This window comes from Mandrillus leucophaeus, unplaced genomic scaffold (assembly GCF_000951045.1).
Source record: "Mandrillus leucophaeus isolate KB7577 unplaced genomic scaffold, Mleu.le_1.0 Scaffold116, whole genome shotgun sequence".
Taxonomy (NCBI): Eukaryota; Metazoa; Chordata; class Mammalia; order Primates; family Cercopithecidae; genus Mandrillus; species Mandrillus leucophaeus.
Genome location: NW_012099876.1, coordinates 4,389,238 through 4,411,596, shown reverse-complemented (window position 1 = coordinate 4,411,596; position 22,359 = coordinate 4,389,238). Strand labels below are relative to the sequence as shown.

Sequence of the window (22,359 nt, the reverse complement as noted above, 5' to 3'; positions counted from 1 at the left end):
CTCACTGCAAGCTCCGCCTCCCGGGTTCACGCCATTCTCCTGCCTCAGCCTCCCGAGTAGCTGGGACTACAGGCGCCCAACACCATGCCTGGCTAATTTTTTTATATTTTTAGTAGAGACGGAGTTTCACCGTGTTAACCGGCATGGTCTCGATCTCCTGACCTCGTGATCCACCCGTCTCGGCCTCCCAAAGTCCTGGGGTTACAGGCCTGAGCCACCACGCCCGGCCTTCTTAACTCCATTCTTAATCTTAATCAGATGGGCCTAGAAAACTATGAGACTGAGGCTATTGTGATGTTTTTCAAGCCACTCTTACATGGATTTGCATGAACTTTGGTGCGAAGGCTTTGAGCCATCTGTTTTACATAATAAAATGACTATTACCTCTACTTCAGGATTAGGGTTTCTATAATGATGAACTCACTGGGTCATGGTACAGTGCAAAGTGTCCCTTGGATTTATGCCTCAGCATTTAATTCTTTCCACCTCAGAAAAAAACAGTGGAGTTGGAAAGGTTGACCTCTATAGTCTACTCCATTTTTAAACCTCTAGAATCCAAAAATCAACAGTTCAGGGTACAAATAATGCCAGTATACAAACTCTTTCAGAGAAAAGAGTAAGAAGGAAATCATCCCACCACTCATTTTATGGAGCGCTGATAGCAAAACCAGACAAGAGCAGTAAAAGAATGAAAAATCAGACAATTCTATGGGTGAACATAGAAGCAATAATCTAAAAGCAATTTTAATCTAGCAAACCTACTTGAAAACAAACAAACAAACATCAGAACCAAGTGAGATATCTGAGGAGTGCAAGGTTTGCTAAACACCAGAGAAATTATCACATTAAAAAACTGAAGTAGAGGCCGGGTTCAGTGGCTCACACCGGTAATCCCAGGACTTTGGGAAGCCAAGGCAGGAGGACTGCTTGAGCCCAGGAATTCGAGACCAGCCTAGGCAACAAAGCGAGACCTTGTCTCTACAAAAAAATCAAAAAATTAGCCTGTGGTTCCAGCTACATGGGCGACTAAGGCAGGAGGATCACTTGAGCCCAGGACTTCAAGGCTGCAGTGAGCCATGTTTATGCCACTGCACTCCAGCCTGGGTGACAGAGAGAGACCCTGTCTCAAAAAACAAAAACTGAAGAAGAAAAAAGGCCATAATCATTTCAGTAGAAGCAGAAAAAAAATAAAAAGATAACATTAGAAATCTATGAATACAAAGGACTTTCTTAATCTAGAAAAAGCACCTACAAAAATGTAACAAAATGCTTAATGATGAATCAGTAGAAACAACTTCTTTGAAAAAAGTAAAAAATGTAGAATTTAAAATATCACTTAAACTAGCATCCACAAATAAAAAGTATCTAGGAATAAAATGAAAATATATATTCAAGACATCCTCAAACTGATCTACTAATTTAATGCAACTCCAACTACAAACTTGAACGGGGAAACTGAGAAAGAGTAAAAAAGATCAAGGCACATCTAGAAAATAAATAAAAACAAAAACAAAAGATGGGGTTTGTCTTACCAAAACTACTACAATGCAAGGTATAAAAACTAATGTACTGGCAAACGGGCAGACAAACAGGCAGAAGGGGCAGACTCCACACACCAGAAACCAATGCATGCATTTATGAAACTGATGCATGCTGGCAGCAGCACTGTGAATTAGTGGGAAATGAAGAGATGACTCATTCAATAAACTGTGGTCAAACAATTGCTCATATCTATTTGAGAAAAAATTAAATTGAACCCTATCTCATACAAGACTCAAAAATCAATTACAGATGGGTTAAAAACTCAAATGTGCGAAACTAAAACCTTTCAGAGGATATTTTTATGAACTCAAAATCATAAAGGAGTTTTTTAACTAGACAGAGAAAATATAAACCATAAAGAAAAAGAATGACAGCTTTGGCCATATTAAAATTAAAACTTTTCTAAAACTGGGAGAAAATATTTGCAATCCATATCCAACAAAGGATTTCTATCTAGAGTATGTAAAGAAGTCTCAAAATTCAATAGTAAAAAGCAACAGTCCAATCAGAAAATGGGCAAATGACAGATATCTCACCAAGAAGGATATACAGATGGTAAAAAAGCATATGAAAAGCTATTCAACAACATTAGCCATGGGAAAATGCAAAATAAAACCACAACAAGATATCACTACACACCTACCAGAAAGGCAAATAAAAAATAATAACACCAAATGCTGGTGAGGGTGCAGAGAAATGTTCATAGTAACTTTATTTTTAATTTTTTTTATTTTTTGAGACAGAGTCTCACTCTGCTGCCCAGGCTGGAGTGCAGTGGCCTGATCTCTGCTCACTGCAACCTCCGCCCTCCCAAGTTCAAGCGATTCTCTTGCCTCAGTCTCCCGAGTAGCTGGGATTACAGGCGCCTGCCACTGCGCCTGGCTAATTTTTGTATTTTTCATAGAGTTTCACCATCTTGGCCAGGCTGGGCTTGAACTCCTGACCTCGCGATTCACCCACCTCGGCCTCCCAAAGTGTTGGGATTACAGACGTGAGCCACCACACCCGGCCATCATAGTAACTTTATTCTTAACAGCCACAAACTGGAAACAACCCTGACATCCTTCAACGTGTGAACAGTTAAACTACAGTACATTTATCCCCTGGCATATTACTCAGGCAGAGGGAATAAACTACTGATACATGCAACTTGGATGGATTTTAAGGAAACAGGCTGAGTTTAAAAAAAAAAAAAAAGGCAATCTCAGCCAGGCCTGGTGGCTCATGCCTGTAATCCCAGCACTTTGGGAAGCCGAGGAGGGCAGATCACCTGAGGTCAGGAGTTCAAGACCAGCCTGGCTAACACAGTGAAATCTGTTTCTACTAAAAATACAAAAAATTAGCTGGGCATGGTGGCACATGCCTGTAGTCCCAGCTACTCGGGAGGCTGAGGCAAGAGAACTGCTTGAACTCGGGAGGCAGAGGTTGCAGTGAGCTGAGATCACACCACTGCACTCCAGCCTGGGTGACAGAGTAAGACTCTGTCTCAAAAAAAAAGGGCAGTCTCATCGGCCGGGCATGGTGGCTCACACCTGTAATCCCAGCACTTTGGGAAGCCGAGGTGGGTGGATCACAAGGTCAGGAGTTTTAGACCAGCATGGCCAACATGGTGAAACCCCATCTCTACCAAAAATAAAATTAGCCAGGCATCTTAGCGCACACTTGTAATGCCAGCTACTTGGGAGGCTGAGGCAGGAGAATTGCTTGAACCCAGGAGGCAGAGTTTGCAGTGAGCCAAGATCGCACCATTGCACTCCAGCCTGGGCAACAGAGCAAGACTCTGTCTTGGAAAAAAAAAAAAAAGGCAATCTCAAAAGGTTGCATATTGTATGATTCCATTTACATAATATTTATGAGATAAAATTATAGAAGTGGGGAAGAGATGAGTGGTTGCCAGAGGGTTATGGATGGGAGAGGAGTGTGTAGCTACAAAGAGGTAGTAGGAGGGAACCTGTGGCAATGGAACCACGGAACATTTCTCTATCTCGATTGTGAAGTTGGTGACATGAACATACACATGTAATAAAATTGTACAAATCCAAAGAAATGCATGTGTAACTGCTTAACTCTAATAAACTACAGTGATTAAACCAGTGTCAATTTTCTAGTTTTCGTATTTGTACTACAGTTACACAATATATTACCACTGGGGGAAACTGAATGACAGTTTTCAGGACCTCCCTGGACCTTTTTTTGTAACTGCCTGTGAATCTATAATTATTTCAAAATAAAAGCTTAAAAAAATTAAAACGTCTCTTCATCAAAACATATCATAAAGAAATGGGGGGAGAGGCATCATAAACTGGGAGAAAATATTTGTAAGACATGTAACCAGCAAAACATAAGTATCCAAGAAAAAGCAATCCAGGCTGGGCGCAGTGGCTCACGCTTGTAATCCCAACACTCTGGGAGGCTGAGGCGGGTGGATCACCTGAGGTCAGGAGTTCGTGACCAGCCTGACCAACATGGAGAAACCCTGTCTCTACTAAAAACACAAAAAAATTAGCCGGGCGTGGTGGCACTTGCCTGTAATCCCAGCTACTCGGGAGGCTGAGACAGGAGAATCGCTTGAACCCAGGAGGTGGAGGTTGAGGTGAGCCAGGATCGCGCCATTGTACTCCAGCCTGGGTCACAAGCACGAAACTCCATCTTAAAAAAAAAAGGAAAAAGAAAAAACAATCCAACAGAAAAATGGGCAGAGGTGGTGCCCAGAGTAAGGTGCCCCTGCCTCCCAACGAAGTCTCCGCAGGTCTGGCAAGGCAGTAGGGGGTGGAAGGAAAGTCTTCTCATCCCTTCCGTTATTCAGGCCTTGACAACCACTGTGCAACATCCAACCATGAGACTTTCATATCCTCTGGGAGCTGAGGGGCATGTCCCTCACTATTCTTTTACAAAACCCAATTAGTTGTGATATCTTAACACAGAAGAACCAATTGCCAGAGAATCTGTGGCGAACACATGTTCTCTTCCCTTACTACATGCACACAGCCTGTTACCTGGGATGGAACAGATGACAGTCATGGATGGGCCCGTCCGCCTCCCATGAGAAGGAAAAATCAAATCACAACACGGTGCTATGGTCTACATGTTGGTATCCCCCCAAATTCATATGTTGGAACCCAGTGCCCAATGTAATAGTATTAACGGCGGGGACTTTGGAAAGTGATAAGTAATGAGGGCTCCATCCTCACGAATGGGACCAGTGCCCTTATTTTAAAAAAGGCTCAAACAAGCTCCCCAGCCTCCCTACCTTATGTGAGTGTACAGCAAGTAGGTGTCATCTTTGAAGCAGAAAGCAAGCCCAGGCCGGGCGCGGTGGCTCACACCTGTAATCCCAACACTTCGGGAGGCCAACGCAGGTGGATCACGAGGTCAAGGGTTCGAGACCAGCCTGACCAACATGGTGAAACCCCATCTCTACTAAAAATACAAAAAGTAGCTGTAATCCCAGCTACTCAGGAGGCTGAGGCAGGAGAATCGCTTGAACCTGGGAGGCGGAGGTTGCAGTGAGTCAAGATCGCGCCATTGCAATCTAGCGTGGGTGACAGAGCGAGACTCCATCTCAAAAAAAAAAAGAAAGAAAGAAAGCCCTCACCAGACAGTGAATCTGCTGGGATCTTGAATGTCCCATTCTCCAGAACTGTGAGCAATAAATTCCTATTGTTTATACATTACTCGGTCTCAGGTATTTTGTCACGGCAGCACAAGCAGACTAAAACACATGGTGATGCCAGGAGGTCCAGACGCCAAAAAAGGGTTATCCTGAGGACACCCCAGACAACTACGGCCTCTTAAAGTACCTCTAATCTCTATCCTTGTACTTCCCCAACCCCAAACCCAACATTAGAGGTGTCTAAGCATGAGTCCCCTATTCAAAACTCTTCACTAGGATTTCCCACAGCATCACAAGCCCTTTTGTCGGTGCTTGTGTTAGTCTGTTCTTGCAATGCTATAAAGAACTACCTGAGACTGGGTAATTTATAAAGAAAAGAGGTTTAATTGGCTTGCAGTTCTGCAGACTCTACAGGAAGCATGGCTGGGAAGGCCTCAGGAGACTTACAATCATGGTGGAAGGCAAAAGGAGGCAGGCATGTCCTACATGACTGGAGCAGGATGAAGAGAGCAAAGAGAGAGGTACTACACACTTTTAAACAACCAGAGCTCGAGAGAACTCACTATCCTGAGAACAGCAAGTGGGAAATCTGCCCCCATGATACAATCACCTTCAACCAGGCCCCGCCTCCAACACTGGCAGTTACAGTTCAACATGAGATTTGGTCAGGAACACAAATCCAAACCATATCAGTGCCCCTGTCCAAACCTCCATCTTATGGCACAGGCAACTTCACACCTGTAATGCCACCACATAACCAACTCCTGGCACGTGTCCTTGAACAGGCAACTCCATTTCTCTCTGCCTTCACCCATGCATGCTGCACTTGGAATGTCCTCTCCTAAGGCAAGTTGAGTTATCCTCTGAGACCCAACTCGGATGCCACCTTGGAGCCTTCTATGAACCAAGTGAATTCCTCCTTCTCTGGGACACATTTGAACCACCTCTACTCTCACGCCTAGCCCACTGAATTACACCTAAATCTGGTCCTCTCCCTGACTATAAGATTCCCAAGGACAGGGTCCATTCATCTCCTCTTTAATACTTGGGGTGTGGTACAGTTATACATTAAAACTTTGCTGACTTGGGTCCACCGAAGTTACTAAATCAGACTGTGGTTTTTTGTTTTTGTTTTAGATTTATACCTATTTATCCAATGTATCTTTACTGTCCCCAAATTCCAAATTCCACAGTAAGCATTCCAAAAAAGAGGTCAAGCACTCTGGACCTATTTCACCAAATAAATAACACTTCAGTTATATATATCATACAACCAAAGCTGAGAGCTGTAATTCATATAAACACATACCCAGAAGATCTTAGTGTTTCGTACTGAAAATAATGGGCAACAGATTAGAGGTATGGTTGAAGTTTATACCACAAAGATGATGTTTTCGGTGCATAAAATTCTTTGTCTTTAAAATACTGGCATTTTAACGTTCATTTAAATGAAAAATATATTATTAGCTTCTATGTTAATTAAGTTTTAAATCAGGAACATCCTGAGGCTTTTCTAAATTTTTTTAACTGATCATTAAAAAGCAAATGTGCACACACACACAAAAAGCAACAATGCATCTTAAATGATTATTTTCCTAGGCCTTCAAAGTTGCTTTCAGGAGGATGCAGCAAGCTCAGTGCCCAGGTTTACAGAATAAATGTTAAAAAGCCTTTGCTACCAGAGCTGGAAATTCAAGTCTAAATTCAGTGACAGTTTTATTTTGTTGCCTGTTTTTAAGAAGTGTAGGACAACCCAAAAAGATCGATTTTCCAAATATCTGAAAGTATATAATTTATGTCAGTATGCTGAGAAGTTAGAGTATATTATAACTTAAAAATGATGCCTCATCTTCTGTTGTGCATTCTTGAGTCCACTCTCTGAGGCCTGAAAACAAGCATTCTTTCACAATGAGGAGACTTTGATAGGGTATGACCCCACCAAAAATATGATTACATGTGTGTTTTTAGTGGAGCGAGAAAGATCCTAAGAGTCTTAAAAAATTAATTTGGGGAGGGAATGGAAGTAGATTAAACAGTATCACAAGATTGTCCTGTCATTTAAATACAAAGCAGAGATAAACTCTAATAAAGAAAGTCAATGACCTTCTAGATTATTCTGTGGGAAAATCTAAGGCACTCTGAAATTCACATTTGTCTTCTTTCTAGTGATTGCTGGCCTATGTCACAAGCAACTGCTCTCATTAAATAGACCAGAAATTAACTTTAGGCTTCTAATCTCCAGATTTCAAATTTTATCTAGGAAATTATTATGTTTCTTTCTATCATCTTAAAGAACTTTCATTAGTTATGGGAACAGAAACAGAAAACAGCAAAGGCCCTAGAATTTCTGAAGTTGCAGCTATAATTCAAGAATGAGAAATCATTTCACTGTTGTCCTCTCCCAACACATGCACCAATCTTATCACCAAAACAACCAGTATCAAGGAATGAATCACAAACTTAACAAGACGGAGGAAAAACGACAAATGAGCGAAGGCTTCACTGGTGACTACTCAGATAAAGTCTGAAAGGCAACTTCAGTGCAAAAAAGAATCAGCTTTTGTTATTATTCAGATGGTAATTCTGAATGCCAGTTTACTTATTAAAAAAAAAAAAAATTCAGCTTCAACAATGGAAAGAGGATAATGCAAGTAACAAAAAAATTAGAACTTAAAAATCCTTTGTCACTAAATGTAAGTCAAACATTGATACTCTACCAAGAATAATTCCATGGAACAGTCCTTTTAGTTACTCTATACTCTCAACCTAGTCAGCTGACCCATGACCTGAGCCTCCCCTTCCTGCTGTGCCCACAGAAAATACCCACCAGCCACCACATGGGATGCTTTACTAATAGGCAAAATCTAGTAGGTTTTCATTGTTGTTGTTGTTGTTGTTGTTGTTGTTGTTGTTTTGAGACAGGGTCTTGGTCTGTCGCCCAGGCTGAAGTGCAGTGGCGTGATCACAGTTCACTGAAACCTCAACCTACCCAGGCTCAAATCATCCTCCTGCCTCAGCCTCCCGAGTAGCTGGGACTACAGGTGTAAGCCACCATGCCCGGTTAATTTTTGTATTTTTTGTAGAGATGAGGTTTTGCCATATTGCCCAGGCTGTTCTCTAAGTCTTGAGCTCAAGCACTCCACTCACCTCAGACTCTCAAAGTGCTAGGATTACAGGTGTGACCCCGCTGTGTCCAGCCTGAATCTAGTTTTTATTTAATAGCTAGTCAGAAACAGACATAGGCACCCACACGTGGTACATGTCCTTAGGTTCTTGTAAAACTCATCCCTTCAAACTCTGACTTTGTATGACCTGAGGCAGGCTATTCAACTCCTTTAATTCTGTGGTTTTCTTACCTCTGAAATGGGATAATAACAACAGTTTCTATTTCGAGGCTCCTGTAAGGATTACATGAGATCAGATATATAATTATGGAGCCTAGTGCCTGATACACAGTGGGTGCTCAGTCTGTTAAACAGAATCATTTTAACAAGAGTACAAGCAAATAGCACATGATCAATCCACTTTGTAACCCAAGAACTCTGAAAACTAATGTTTTCCAGTCACCTTTACATAGAAAAAAAAGTTCTGATAATCATTAATGAAGTAGTTTTACAATCTAATCACTTCAAAGCAAAAACTGTTATGATAGAGAACAGATCACTGGTTGCCAAAGGTGAAGGGGTAAGGGGCACTACAACGGGGTGGCAGAAGGGAAGTTGGGGAGGAAGGAGCTGATGGAACTATCCCATGTGCTGATTTCGATAGTGGTTACAAAACTCAATGCACTGATTAAAACTCTGAAAACTACATACCCAAGAATAATTTTATTTTACATAAATTAAAAATAATTTGTATTTATTTTTTAGTTTCTAGGTTTTTCTTGAGACAAAGTCTCGCTCTGTCGCCCAGGCTGAAGTGCAGTTGCACTATCTTGGCTCACTGCAACCTCTGCCTCGTGGGTTCAAGCGACTCTCCCACCTCAGCCTCCCAAGTAGCTGGGATTACAGGTGTGCACCACCATGCCCAGCTAATTTTTGTATTTTTAGTAGAGACGGTTTCACCATGCTGGCCAGGCTGGTCTCAAACTCCTGACCGCAAGTGATCTGCCCGCCTCAGCCTCCCAAAGTGCTAGAATTACAGGCATGAGCCACCGCACTGGGCCCAGAATAATTTTTAAATGCAAAAAAAAAAAAAAGTCCAATCTTTTCTAAGTAGATGATAAATCAACAGTGACACAAATGAATTTCTATGTCCAAGATATTGTAACAGCCATATTGTATATATTATCCTATAATTAACATCAGTCAAATCCAATTTTAAACCACCTCTGATTAATTCAAGCACAAAACGTCAATACTAAAATAAATACAAGTAACTGCTTTTACATAATGGAAGCAAAAAGACTTTAGAAATACACTTACATCAACTCAAAATGTAAGTGGTACTCCCCGTTTCCCTGACAAAGGGGAGTTTTATAACATTATAGGGTTGGCTTTATAGCTCTCTACTTTGCTACCTAATAAGTAGGTTTCTTCATGTGCATGAACTATTGTCCTCAATCTCTAAAAAGTAGACTTGAGGTTTAATACAGCTTAAAATGATTAGACATGTACATGTCAAGAACTAACAATACACTTAAAAGTCAATGCACACATTTTGCATTTTTAAAAAGCCGCGTTTCATTCACAAAACATTAATTCATAAACTACGTAACAGCAAAGGTGAAGTTTTAATACAAACATGCTTTACAACTATCACCTCTTGGTTTCACTGTACACAGAAGGCTTCATTACCAAATAATTAAACTTCTAAAAAAATTGTCAGGCCAGGCCCCTGGCTCATACTTGTAATTCCAGCACTTTCACAGGCCAAGGTAGGAGGATTGCCTGAGTCCAGGAGTTTGAGGCAGGTCTGGGTAACATGGCAAAAACTCATCTCCAGTAAAGATACAAAAAATTAGCCAGGCACAGTGGGGCACACTTGTAGTCCCAGCTACTCAGGAGGCTGAGGCACGAGAATCACCTGAACTCAGGAGGCTGAGGCACGAGAATCAACTGAACCTAGGAGGTGGAGGCGGCAGCAAGCTGAGATCACACCACTGCCCTCCAGCCTGAGAGTGGGACCCAGTCTCAAAAAAATGAAAAAAGAAAAAAAATTTTTTAATTAAAATAAGCTAGAGAAGAACAAAGCAATGTGAGAATGAGTATTGTAAAAATAAGAACAAACCAAATGTCCATCAATTGGTGAATGTGTAAACAAATTATTATATATCTACACAATGGAATACTGCTCAGTAATTAAAAAGGAATAAACTATCGAAACTCCCAACAACAAAGATGGTTCTCAAAATAATTATGATGGCCAGGCATGGTGTGGCTCATGCCTGTAATACCAGCGCTTTGGGAGGCTAAGACAGGAGGATCGCTTGAGACCAGGAGTTCAAGAGCAGCCTGTATAACACAGCAAGATCCTCTCTAAAACAAAATAAAAATTTAAAAAAAAAAAATGATGATGATGATGATGATGATGATGAAAGAAGCCAGACTAACCCCTACCCCCTAAAAAGCACATACTCCAAGACTGCAGTTAGATAAAAACCTAGGAAATGCGGTCGGGCATGGTGGTTCACTCCTGTAATCCCAGCACTTTGGGAGGCCAAGGTAGGCAGACCATTTGAGGTCAGGAGTTCGAGACCAGCCTGACCAACATGGTGAAACCCCATCTCTACTAAAAATACAAAGAAAAATTAGCCGGGCATGGTGGAGGGTGCCTGTAATCCCAGTTACTTGGGAGGCTGAGGCAGGAGAATAGCTTGAACTCAGGAGGCGGAGGTTGCAGTGAGCCAAGATCGCACCATTGCGTTCTAGCCTGGGTGACAGAAAAAAAAAAAAAACCACCTAGGAAATGCAATGCAAACTTATCTACAGTGATAGATCAGAGGTTTCCTGGAAGAGGAGTGGCTGGAGGGATGACAAAGGGGCAAGAGGAAACTCTTTGGGGTGATGGATACCTTCATTATCTTGTTGAGGTGATGGTTTCACTGGCATAAACATATCAAATTGTACACTTCAATATGTGCATTAACTGTATAACAATTATACCTCAATAAAGCTATTTAAAAAACACAGAAAAAAAAAAAAATCCTCTTCCTGGCCTGGTATATTGTGTTTAGATCACCCTCTTTTCCAAACAAGCTCATATCCTGAAAAGTCACAGAACTGTAATACCTTTCCCCTGGTGATTTGCATGCATAAACAAAACCTTAAAACCCAGAAATTTAATTATAATAAAATTTAACAATAGTTAATTAATATTTACATGGCTGTGACTATGTGCTAGACACTATTACAAGCATTTTTCTTATATTAATTTATCTAACACTCACATCAACCCTATTTTACAGATGAGGAAACTGAGGTAATGAAGGGATAAGTTATCTGATCAAGGTCACAAAGCTGATAAACAGAGGAGCTAGAATTTGAACCCAGGGAGTCTAGCCCTAGAGTTAATCTCCTAACCCATCACGCTCTACTGCCACACACAATATAAGGGATGTTAACACAAGAAGCAACGAATATTGCACTTGTAAAATACTTTTCTTTCTCACACTCACAGAATATAAATATTCACTACAATTGGCAACACTACATGAAACTAAATAAAAAACAACAGTGGCCTTATTTTCTTTTCCCAATTAATAGATGGAGGGAGAAGCAGAAAGGCTGGACAACTTTCTTAGGACACAAAGCAAATAATTGGCAAGTTGACCAGTTACTGGGAAGCTGGTTCCTTACATTCTTAATCCAATTCTTTTCATGGTTTTCAAAATCCCGATTATTTTAAGTAACATCATAAGGGAGAGAAAATCGAACATAACAACAAAAAACGTAAAAGTTGTTTCTGTTTTCTCATACTCCTTACTGACTCCTTAATTTCATCCAGAGGGTCTCAATCTCTGCAGATACAGGTCTGGAGTCTGTTTTTAAAGCTCCCAGGTGAATGTTATGTGCAGCCAAGGTCGAGAACTCTTGATTTAGATTTCTCATTACAGAAAGACAGAGGGCGGCTGGGTGCGGTCGCTAATACCCGCTATCCTGCACTTTGACAGGCGGAGGCAGAAGGATGGCTTGAGCCCAGGAGTTGGAGGTTACAGTGAGCTATGATCCCGCCACTGCACTTCAGCCTGGGCAACAGGGTTATACCCTGTCTCAAAAAATAAAAACATATATGAAATAAAACAAAATGGGAAGACAGAAGAAAGCAAGGTGCCACAAAAAGCTTTGGTAAACCAAGGCCCACTGTTTTCCAAGTCAGTATTGAACTGCTGTCCACATGCAAACTTTTGAGTTCAACTTTTAATAAATTAAAAGCACATATGCATACAAGATATGAGAAAGCAAGAAGCACAGTAAACAACTTCTTTTAAAAAACGCAAGCCAGTGGTAAATTGGATGTTAAGACTTACAGAGAAAACCCTACATTTCGGATGTTATGTCATACAGAAGTTACATAAAAGTATATTGGGATGACAGAATCTCTTTTCAACTTTTTGGAATGCTAAATTGATGCCCAAACAACAAGTCAATGAACTAAAAGCACAGAAAAACCTGTCAAATATCCGCTGCATTTAGAACATGGAATAAATTGATAATACACTGTGAATCTGGTTAAGAAGCACGGGTTGAAGAAAGAATGGGCCAGGCCGGGCGCGGTATCTCACTCCTGTAATCCCAGGACTTTGGAGGTCGAGGCGGGTGGATCACCTGAGGTCAGCAGTTCGAGACCAGCCAGGCCAACACAGCGAAACTTCGTCTCTACTAAAAATACAAAAATTAGCCGGGGGTGATGGCGGCGCGCGCCTGTATTCCCAGCTACTGGGGACGCTGAGGCAGGAGAATTGCTCGAACCTGGCCGGGGGAGGGGGTTAGATGGCAGTGAGCCAAGATCGCGCCACTGCACTCCCACCCGGGCAACAGAATGAGATTCCATCTAAGGGAAACAAACAAACAAAAAAAAGAAAGCAAAAAGAAAGAAAGGGCTGTATCTTTAGCCCATGCCCTGAATCAATGTTCCTTGAACTTTAAGGTGCCCTTCTTGAGGAAGATTCTGATTCAGCAGCTCTGGAGTGAGGCATGAAGTGTAATTCTAACAAGCTCCCAGAGGATGCTGATGCTGCTGGTAGGTGGACCAAACTTTAAACAACAAGGCCCTAAGTAACTGGAATATTGGTTGTAACACTAGCCAACTGGCTTACAAATATCGTTATGTCTAGGATCCAAGAAGTAAGTGTCAATACCATTAATTCCTACTCCCGGCCAAAAAAAATTAAAAACTAAAACTAAAAAACAGGGTTCAGGGGAAGGAGAAAGCAAATACTTGTCTAGCAGTGCTAAGAACCATAAAATACTGTTATTTGTCTCAACCTAGTAGATGTCAAGGTGATAAAGTGTAGGCTCCATGAGTTAATTTTTAGTTAACTGCTGAATCCTTATGGCCTAGCACAAACTAGGTACTCAAGAAATGCACTGAATAGATGAATGAATGGGAAGTATATACAAACGCAATCTGTATTTACGTCACATCCCCAAAAATGTCTGGGAAGGGGGAGGTATTTGTACTTCTGGATGCAGGTAGCCATGATTTGATACAAATACCTGGCCCATCTACTGCATTCCCTTTCTCCGAAGATAAAGTTAACTTCCCTGAATAGTATTTCCACCTTAAAGCCCATGCTCATGGCACCCTGATGTTTAGCAACTTTTTGGCTTTTTGAAAACAATGAAGAAAGGTGGAAGTAGAGGGAGAAGGATTCGGAAAAGTCTCAAAAACTCAAAGCAAAAAACCAGGAGGGAGGAGATGGACAGACAGTTCAGTTCACTTGAAGGAACATCTGAGGTTGTCAGAGGTCCATGTGCTTACCTATGATGGTGGCGGGGTTTGGGCTCGGACTTTTATATGTTTTGTTACTGTCCAGGGTCACTGGTGGAGTAGTACCTGGCTGTGGGAACTCGGACTACACAGGTAGCCGGCGCTGCAGCCAACCTTCAGAAGCTTACAGGAAGCACTTTCGCGCCTACTTCCTACTTCCCAGGGTCTTCGCGCGCTTTTGTGAACTCAGCCGCCGCCCAAACACAAGATGATCTGGGCAGCTTCGCTGTTGGGTTGAGGCCACCGCCAGGATTTAAGATGGCAGCGAAACACTTCGATGGCCCGTGGAATCTGCCCAAAAGAAAAATGGCCTCTGTTCAGAATATCGCGGCTTTCAAAGTGGGCCCAAAACAAAAATGGCGCCGGACGCAGGCTATGTAAAGGCTGGGAACCCAATGACTATGATTAGCAAGTAACGAATCACGGTAACTCACAGTGCTAGCAGTTAAACTGATCGAGAGAAAAAAACCACTTTTCTGTGGTATGTCTTCTTAACATTGGAAAATGACTAGTTCAAGAATGAAACATATATTCGGTGCGAAAGATTATGGGAAAAGAAAGATAGCTTTCACAGTGCCGGATAAACTTTAATGAAAATAGCCATGTTTGAACATAACTTCCTCGATTTTTTTTTTAATGTTAAAAGAGAATAAAAGGTTTGTCCTGGAACCCAGAAGCAGGATGGGGAAATAACGGATGAATTATCTAAGCTATGAAGAGTACCGAGCTGTAAAAGTCCTCGCTTCCGGGTCAGCCCTCAAGAAGAACTGAGGGCGGATGCTTTAGTAGAAGGCAACTAGCTCTCACGGCGCATGTCCATTCTCCAAACCCGATCCCGGAAGTTACTGGAGGGTAACTCCTGATTTTCGAGACAACCGCACAGAGAGGCGGGATACTGGCGCTGAGTCAAAAATCCAAGCGTTTTGTGATTGGTCATGTCAGGCCAAAGAGCAGAGGGTAGTGGACTACTTCTTTCATTCATTCAGTAAATCATTGTTAAGCGCTCACCAGAAGGCAGAAGCTGTACCATTTTGATATGTTATTTAAATTGTATGCGTTCTTTTAAAATTTCATTTTCAACTATTTGCTCGAATATACACTGAATAAACTTCGCTCCCCGTTTTTTCCGGTGACGGCCGCAGTTGACTGGAGCTTCATGGAAAACCCGGAGAAGCGGAGTGCGGGCGGCCCGGCGCCGACCGCAGAGCTGCGCGTGCTCCGTGCCCCAGCGCTACGCGAAGGTTGCCGGGATCCGCGGCAGTAGCGGCGGCTTGAGATCTGTCTCTGGGGCCTGCTGGCGGCGGCCTGGGGCGGCGCGGCGGCTGGTGGGCAGGTGAGAGCGCTGGAACTTTAGGTGGAAAAGCCCGCTTTCTGACCGGCCGAAGAGAGGGGAAGGGGCTTGTAGGCGCCTCCCTCTCCACCCCCAAAGGTCGCCGGTGTCCTCACTGAAGGATATTTGAGGGCGGGGACAAGGAGGAGGCTGGCTCTCTGTAGGAGGCGAAAGACCGACCTCTGAAATAGCTGCCGATGGTAAATGTTGCGGTAGGCACGGATGCGGGCGGCGAGGAGGTCTTCTACACCGGACCTGTGACTTCCCGTCCCGTCTCTCGCTGGGAGGAGCCCCGTGTGCCCCCCCGTGACTGTCTGAAGGGTGCACGGTGTACCCCAGGCTGTCGGGAGGTGGGGACGGCGTTCCGACGGCGTCAGAGCCGTTGTGCAGCATGGCCCTGCCAGCTGCGTGAAAGCAGCCGCGGGGCTTGCAGGGCTGTGGATCTTGTAGGGATGACCCTCTAAGGTCATGCTTATCTTCCTCCCAGATGATACTCAAATCCTGTTTCAGAGACTCTCAATATCACGGTTTCATTTCATTCATTCATTAACATCGTCAATTTATCCATGAACAGATATACACGTGTCTACAGCACTGCCGAGTTAGTAGATACAGCAGTGACCAAGATGGACGTGCAGGGTCCTGACTCCTTGTTCTAGTTATGGGGGATAAACAATACTCTCCCTATCCATGAGTTCCGCATCTGTGAATTCAACGAACTGCGGATAGAAAATATTCTGGGTCGGTGGGGTTTGGTGACTCACGCCTGTAATCCCAGCACTTTAGGAGCCCGAGGCGGGCGGATCACTGGAGTCAGGAGTTTGAGGCCAGCCAGGCCAACGTGGGCGAAACCCGGTCTCTACTAAAAGTACAGAAAAATGAACCGGGCGCAGAGGAGCGTGCCTGTAATCCCAGCTACTTGGGAGGCTGAGGCAGGAGAATCACTTGAGCTCTGGAGGCGGAGATTGCAGAAAGCCAAGATCGTGCCACTGCATTCCAGATTGGGCGACAGAGACTCTATTTTAAAAAATAAACAAAAATATTCTGGGGGAAAAAATGATGGTTACATCTGTACTGAACACGTGCAGACCTTTTTTCTTGTCATTCCCTAAACACTGCAGTGTAACAACTACTTAAATAGCATTTAACATTGTATTAGGTATTATAAGTACTCTAGAGATGATTCAAGGTACATGGAAGGATTTGGTAAGTTGTATACAAATACTACACTTTTTTTTTTTTTTGACAAAGAGTCTCGCCCTGTTGCCCAGGCTGGAGTGCGGTGGCTGATCTCCGCTCACTCTGCAACCTCTGCCCCCCACCGAATTCAAGCATTTCTCCCTTCCTCAGCCTCCCGAGTAGTTTGGGATTACAGGCACCCGCCACCGCGCCTGGCTAATTTTTGTATTTTTTAGCAGAGATAGCCTTTCGCCATGTTGGCCAGACTCGTCTTGAACTCTTGACCCTAGGTGATCCACCTGCCTCGGCCTCCCAAAGTGCTAAGATTACAGGCGTGACCCACGACATCTGGCCTAATAAACAATTTTTAAATCAGGGACCTAAGCATCTGGATTTGGGTATCCATCATGGGTCCTGGATGCAGTCCCCCAGATGCTGAGAGGTGATTGTACCTTGATATTGAACAAGATGTTTCTAGATTGTCCTAGGTTGGGTTTCCTGAGAATCAGACTCTGAGGAGATTTGGAGGCAGGACATTTACTAGAGAAGACTTTTTGGATGATTACCAAGGAAGAAAGGAAGCAGGATTGGGCAGATAGAAAAAGTTAGGCTGCAGTGAAGTCTCAAGGATGTTCTCCACCGATCCCACAGGAACTCTAGTGCTGGGCTGGGCCTTCACAGTTAAAGGGAAGGGCCAGGCCTTTATACCCCTTGACTGATCTGTCGTTGGATGTCTGTTGCCCTGGAAAGGGCCTAACTTCAACTCTCTTCAGCCAAATCAATCATGGACAGAGGCTGGCCCTTGAGGTCTGTCTCAGCACTTCCAGGATCTGGAGAAATAAGCCTTTCATTCCTTAGAAGGGTCAGGGTGGCACATCACAGCATTCACCACAAAGGTAGGGCTTTGAAGGAAACACATGTGCTAGAGAATAATGGGGAGGGAGAGGGAAAACACTTAGGTTAAGTGCTCAGAGAAAGGCTCTCTGAGTAGGTGACATCTGAACTAAGAGCTGAAGCAGAAGAATAAGCCATCCTCTGTGGAACAAAGGGAACAAGATTCTCTACTTTTCTGCTATGCACTAGGAATATAGCAGAGAAGACAAGTGGCTGCTACCTTCTGTTACAGTGGGTGGCAGTGACTAGTTTTTCTAGATCTTGAGTCCCTGCAGTAACTAAAGATGGAGTAAGTAAAAATGGATTGAGACTAATTCAGAGGAGGATAGAGGAAAAAATGAGAACTACAATTTTGAAAAATGAGTCAACTTGGTAAAGACTTGATCTATACAGTTTTTTGGGGGGAGTTTGGTTTGGTTTTTTGATCCTATACAGCATTGAACTATGTTTTATTAAGATTGTCCCATTTTCTTCTCAAACCTGTATTCTCCTTGAGGACAAGAATCATGCCTTACTCTTCTCGGTAGTTCCCCCCTGAGCCTAAAAGTCTTGCTAGCATAATAGACACTACGTGAGCATTTGGATAGAATTAATCTCATACATATTTGAAGTGAAAATTGCTAATCCCTAAATGATGTGAACGTGGGATACATGACTGTGTTTGGATTTGTCTTTACAATATTTCCTCGCCTTATAAGTTAGAACCCAATTTTAGTCAAAATATTCGATGATAATATGTAATTGCTTCGATCAAGCAGGAACCTCCAGGGGTGCCTATTTTTATATATGATTTGTATAAGATAATATACTCCCGATAAAAGTAATGGCTGCCGTGTACTGAGCACTTCCCACATGCTAGGCACTGCACTAAGCTATGAATGTATATCGTTGTCTTCATAATGTGGCCCCCTGTTTCAGATCATGATATTGAGGCAGGAGAGAAGTAATTTGTCCAAGACCATAACTAATTTGTGATGGGAGTTAGAATTTGATTCTCACCATTACTCAATGCTTTTGCTGTTGAGTGACCAACAGCATGTCTGAAAACATAGACCAAGTTTCAGTCATCATAAGATTCTCACATTTGATCACTTAGCTGCCCTATTAACTGTTATTAGAGAAATAAACCTGAAATTATTCACCCTGTCTTTGCTGCTTTGCTCTGTATCAGTTTTCTGACTTTCTTCATAGCTTTCCTGGCTCTGACTTTAGAAGCTTGACTATTATCTGTCCTGTAATATGCTAGAATCTGATTACCAGATTCACTCTACCCTAGTCAAACCCCAAAGACCTCAGAACCTCTCTCGAGACTCTGGGTATTTTTATTCATAACTAATGAACTGAAACTGCCCAAAGAAGCAGGCCCTGCTTTATGGGGACCGCTTCCCTTAGTTTGGGCATTAATTCTAATCCTCTCCTGTTCTTGCTATACTACAGGTTAATTCCAGTAATGTTTTTTTCGTTTTGACATAATCAAAATAATAATAATATCTAACAATTACTGAGCCCAGACTAAGTGCCAAGTATTGTGATAACTGCACAGCAAGCTTGTGATATGGACGATTTTATTCACATTGTACACATGATGGAACTGAAGCATAGTGAGATTAAGTGACTCATCCAAGGCCACACAGCCAGTTGTAAAGTGGTAAGTAAAGATTCAAAGCCAGGAAAGCCAGGTAGTATGAGTCCACAGCTCATCCCTTAGTCACTACATGACAATGCATTCTTAAAAATGATTTAAAGTGCTTGACTTTCTGAAAACTGGTAGGCAGAATCTAGATCCTAGTGGATTTTTCTTTCTGCTGTACTAAGAAATTTAGATTTCACTCTAGTCAAAAATGTCACTAAAGGCTTCTAAGCAAAGCAAGAATACAACCAGATTTGGTTTTTTTGGTTTTTTTTTTTTTTTTTTTTTTTGCAAGATGGCTATATTGAAAGTGTAGAGAATGGATTAGTGGAGGTAGATTGGAACAGTGGGTCTCAAACTTTAGCTTCAGAATTACCTAAAGAATTAATTAAAACACAGATTACTGGACCCCACCCTAGAGTTTCTGACTCAGTAGGTCAGGGGCAGCTTGGTAATTTGCATTTCTAATAAATTCCCAGGTGATGCGAATGGCACTGTTGAGAGGACCACACTTTGAGAACCACTGAAATCCAAGCAAGGAGGGCATGTGAGAGGGCATAAGGGTCTGCACTGTGACCCTAGGGAGGAGAGATTATGTAAAGAAACACTCATATCAAATGGCAGGATGTGCTGAGTGAGTTGAGGAGGAGCATGAGGAAAAGGGCAGAGTCCAGTATATCCAGATTTCTGAATTGAATGGCTTAGTAGATAATGCTTTTTGTTAACGAAACAGGAAATCCAGGTGGAACAGCGATTTGGAGGGAAAGAGGATTTGTTTTTATATGAGATGAATTGAGACTATTTGTGGGGACGGTTAGTTCAAAGGTGAACAGTAGCAGTTTATTATGTGGGTCTAAGCTGGAGATGAACGTGTGAGAGCCAGAGTGGATGCATGATCACAGAAGTTTGGGGATTGAATGAGACCGCCCAGGAAACAAAGACTACCAAAGACATATCTTTGATAAGGATGAATAGGTGGATGGAAACCAGCAGGCTATTAAAGGAGAATAAGAAGGAGCAGTATAGAGTCCTGAGTACTTAGGAGTCTCAACAACACATCAAAAGGCTACAGAGAGATTATGTAAGGGGAAGGATTGGTGATCTTTATGGTCAGAACACTTTCTGTGGAGAATGAAACAAAAGCAGATTGCTTGGGTTTGAAGATGGAATGGGAAGTGACTCTAGGAAAAGATGCATTATTTGAAAGGAAAGAGATTGTATAGTACTGGGAAGGAAAACTGGTAAAGGGCAGTCGCCTTAGGGAATTTGTTTTTGACTCTTTTCAGTGGAGAAAAATAGTCATAGTTATGCAAAGGAGAAAGGCCCTTAAGAGTGGAGGGTTGGAGGTAGACGAGAGGGGATAATGAAGTTAGAATCCCGAAGACACAGTAGAAAGTGGGACTGGAAGATAGGTAGTAGGAATACCAGTTCTTCTGACAGCAGGCAAGGAGATTTATTTATTTATTTATTCATTCAGACAGAGTCTTGCTCTGTCACCTAGGCTGGAGTGTAATGGCACGATCTCAACTCACTGTAACCTCTGCCTCCTGGGTTCAAGCGATTCTCCTGTCTCAGCCTCCCGAGTAACTGGGATTACAGGTGCACGCCACCACATCCAGCTAATTTTTCATATTTTTAGTAGAAATGGGGTTTCACCGTCTTGGCCAAAGTGGTCTCAAAATTCTGACCTCAAGTGACCCACCTTCCTTAGCCTCCCCAAGTGCTGGAATTAGAGGCATGAGCCACCGTGCCCAGCTGGAAACAGATTTAGTTGAGAGCTAAGGTGCATAGGTTTTTATATATGGGGACAGCAAGTTAGAGGTGTTCATACCTAAATAGCCATAATGTCCTCTGGCCAATAGATTATCTGCAGAAATGAAGGTGGAGCATACAATTAAAATCTTGAAAATGATGAAGGGTAGAAATGGGCTCTTTAGGGATTCAGAACATACCAGGAACACATAAAGTGTTTGCTGTAGCACTAAGGGCCCGATCATCTAGGTATTTGATCTGGAACAATCTGGCTATCTGCATGATACCTACTCCCCTCTCCTCCACCAGTCAATCACCAGCATCAAATGGCAGCCAGGGTGTAAAAACAGTGAAAGGGGATAGGATTCTTAGACAACTCTTATAAACTACTACAACCATTCTGATAAACCACAGCTTGCCGGTAAGCTAGTTTTCACTTCTCATTAGTTGTTAATCACTTCCTTAGTATTTGAGGCTGCCTACAATTAGTGAAACCCCCATATGAGACTTACGATGCTTTCAGTATATTTTTTATTTACAAATACACTAATTCACAGCAATGGACAGGGGGAAATAGCAAAAGACATAAGATACTTATGCATACCTGTTTCGGCCTTCTGACTGCATATTCACTCCCGATTCTGGCTGTGCTGTCAGCAGCCTGGCTCTTGGATAAAGGAGACTAAGAAGCTGACCTTGAGTGGTTTGGTGGGGAAGGTGGTAGGATTTACAAAATGGAAACTTTGGAACTCAGTTATGATCCATGAGTTCATTAAGAATTGACAGTATTGTTTTTGGGGTGTGTGTTTTTACAAGACTGGAGAAGTCCAGCAAAATGAGTATTATTTTAGGTGATATAGTTGGAAAAGAAAAAGGAAAACGATTGTTCTGTTTACCATGTCAGTTCATTGCATAGGCACAGTTGAAGACCACGTGCAGTCTTTTGTATTGTGTACACCCAAAAAATGCCACAATTCAAACTGCTGTATTAAAAATCGAGGATAAAAATAACTTTTTAATGTTGGTGATGAGAATTCAGAAATGAAGAATTCACAAATACCTAAAGCCAGCATTGTCATTGTAAAAGAAAAGGCATAGTACAATTCCAGTAAACTTCATAAAGTTTCATAATCACAAGAGCTGGGTTAATTGGTTTTTAATATTCTATCTAATGTTCTCCTCATGATTCAGTTACATTCAGTGGAAGTTTTTAAACATTACAATTTTTTCAAATACTTTAATCAGAACAGCAATTAAGACCAAAAAGAATGCATTTTACACTGTGTCCAGAAGACCAGCAGATGGCGCCCAGCAAGCCCGATAGGCAAAATGAGAACCTTTGATGTAGCATTCCCAGCATCCAGGTTGTTTTAGGCCTCATTTTGCAGGAAGCAATACAAAAACTTGATGGCTTTAACCAATACTGTGCTAGATAGAATAATCTGATAGCTAGATCCAGCTGTTTGGGAAGTTCTAGGAAGCTTGCTT

General features: G+C 42.3%; 2 protein-coding genes across 4 annotated transcripts in view; one reads left to right on the top strand and one right to left on the bottom strand.

Moving 5' to 3' along the window:
- The window catches only part of SLX4IP (SLX4 interacting protein), a 198,141-nt gene extending 183,909 nt beyond the window's left edge, over window positions 1-14,232 (bottom strand). The window contains exon 1 of the mRNA XM_011998755.1: window positions 14,078-14,232. The gene's annotated coding sequence lies outside the window, so the exon portion shown is untranslated. The remainder of the gene's footprint in view (window positions 1-14,077) is intronic.
- An 846-nt stretch (window positions 14,233-15,078) lies between these two features.
- MKKS (McKusick-Kaufman syndrome) overlaps window positions 15,079-22,359 on the top strand; it is a 29,700-nt gene continuing 22,419 nt past the window's right edge. For 2 of the 3 annotated variants that reach the window (XM_011998733.1, XM_011998744.1), the window contains exon 1: window positions 15,079-15,419. The gene's annotated coding sequence lies outside the window, so the exon portion shown is untranslated. Of the gene's footprint in view, window positions 15,420-17,537; window positions 17,779-22,359 lie in introns of those variants that run through there. The other variant, XM_011998738.1, reaches the window with a different exon arrangement.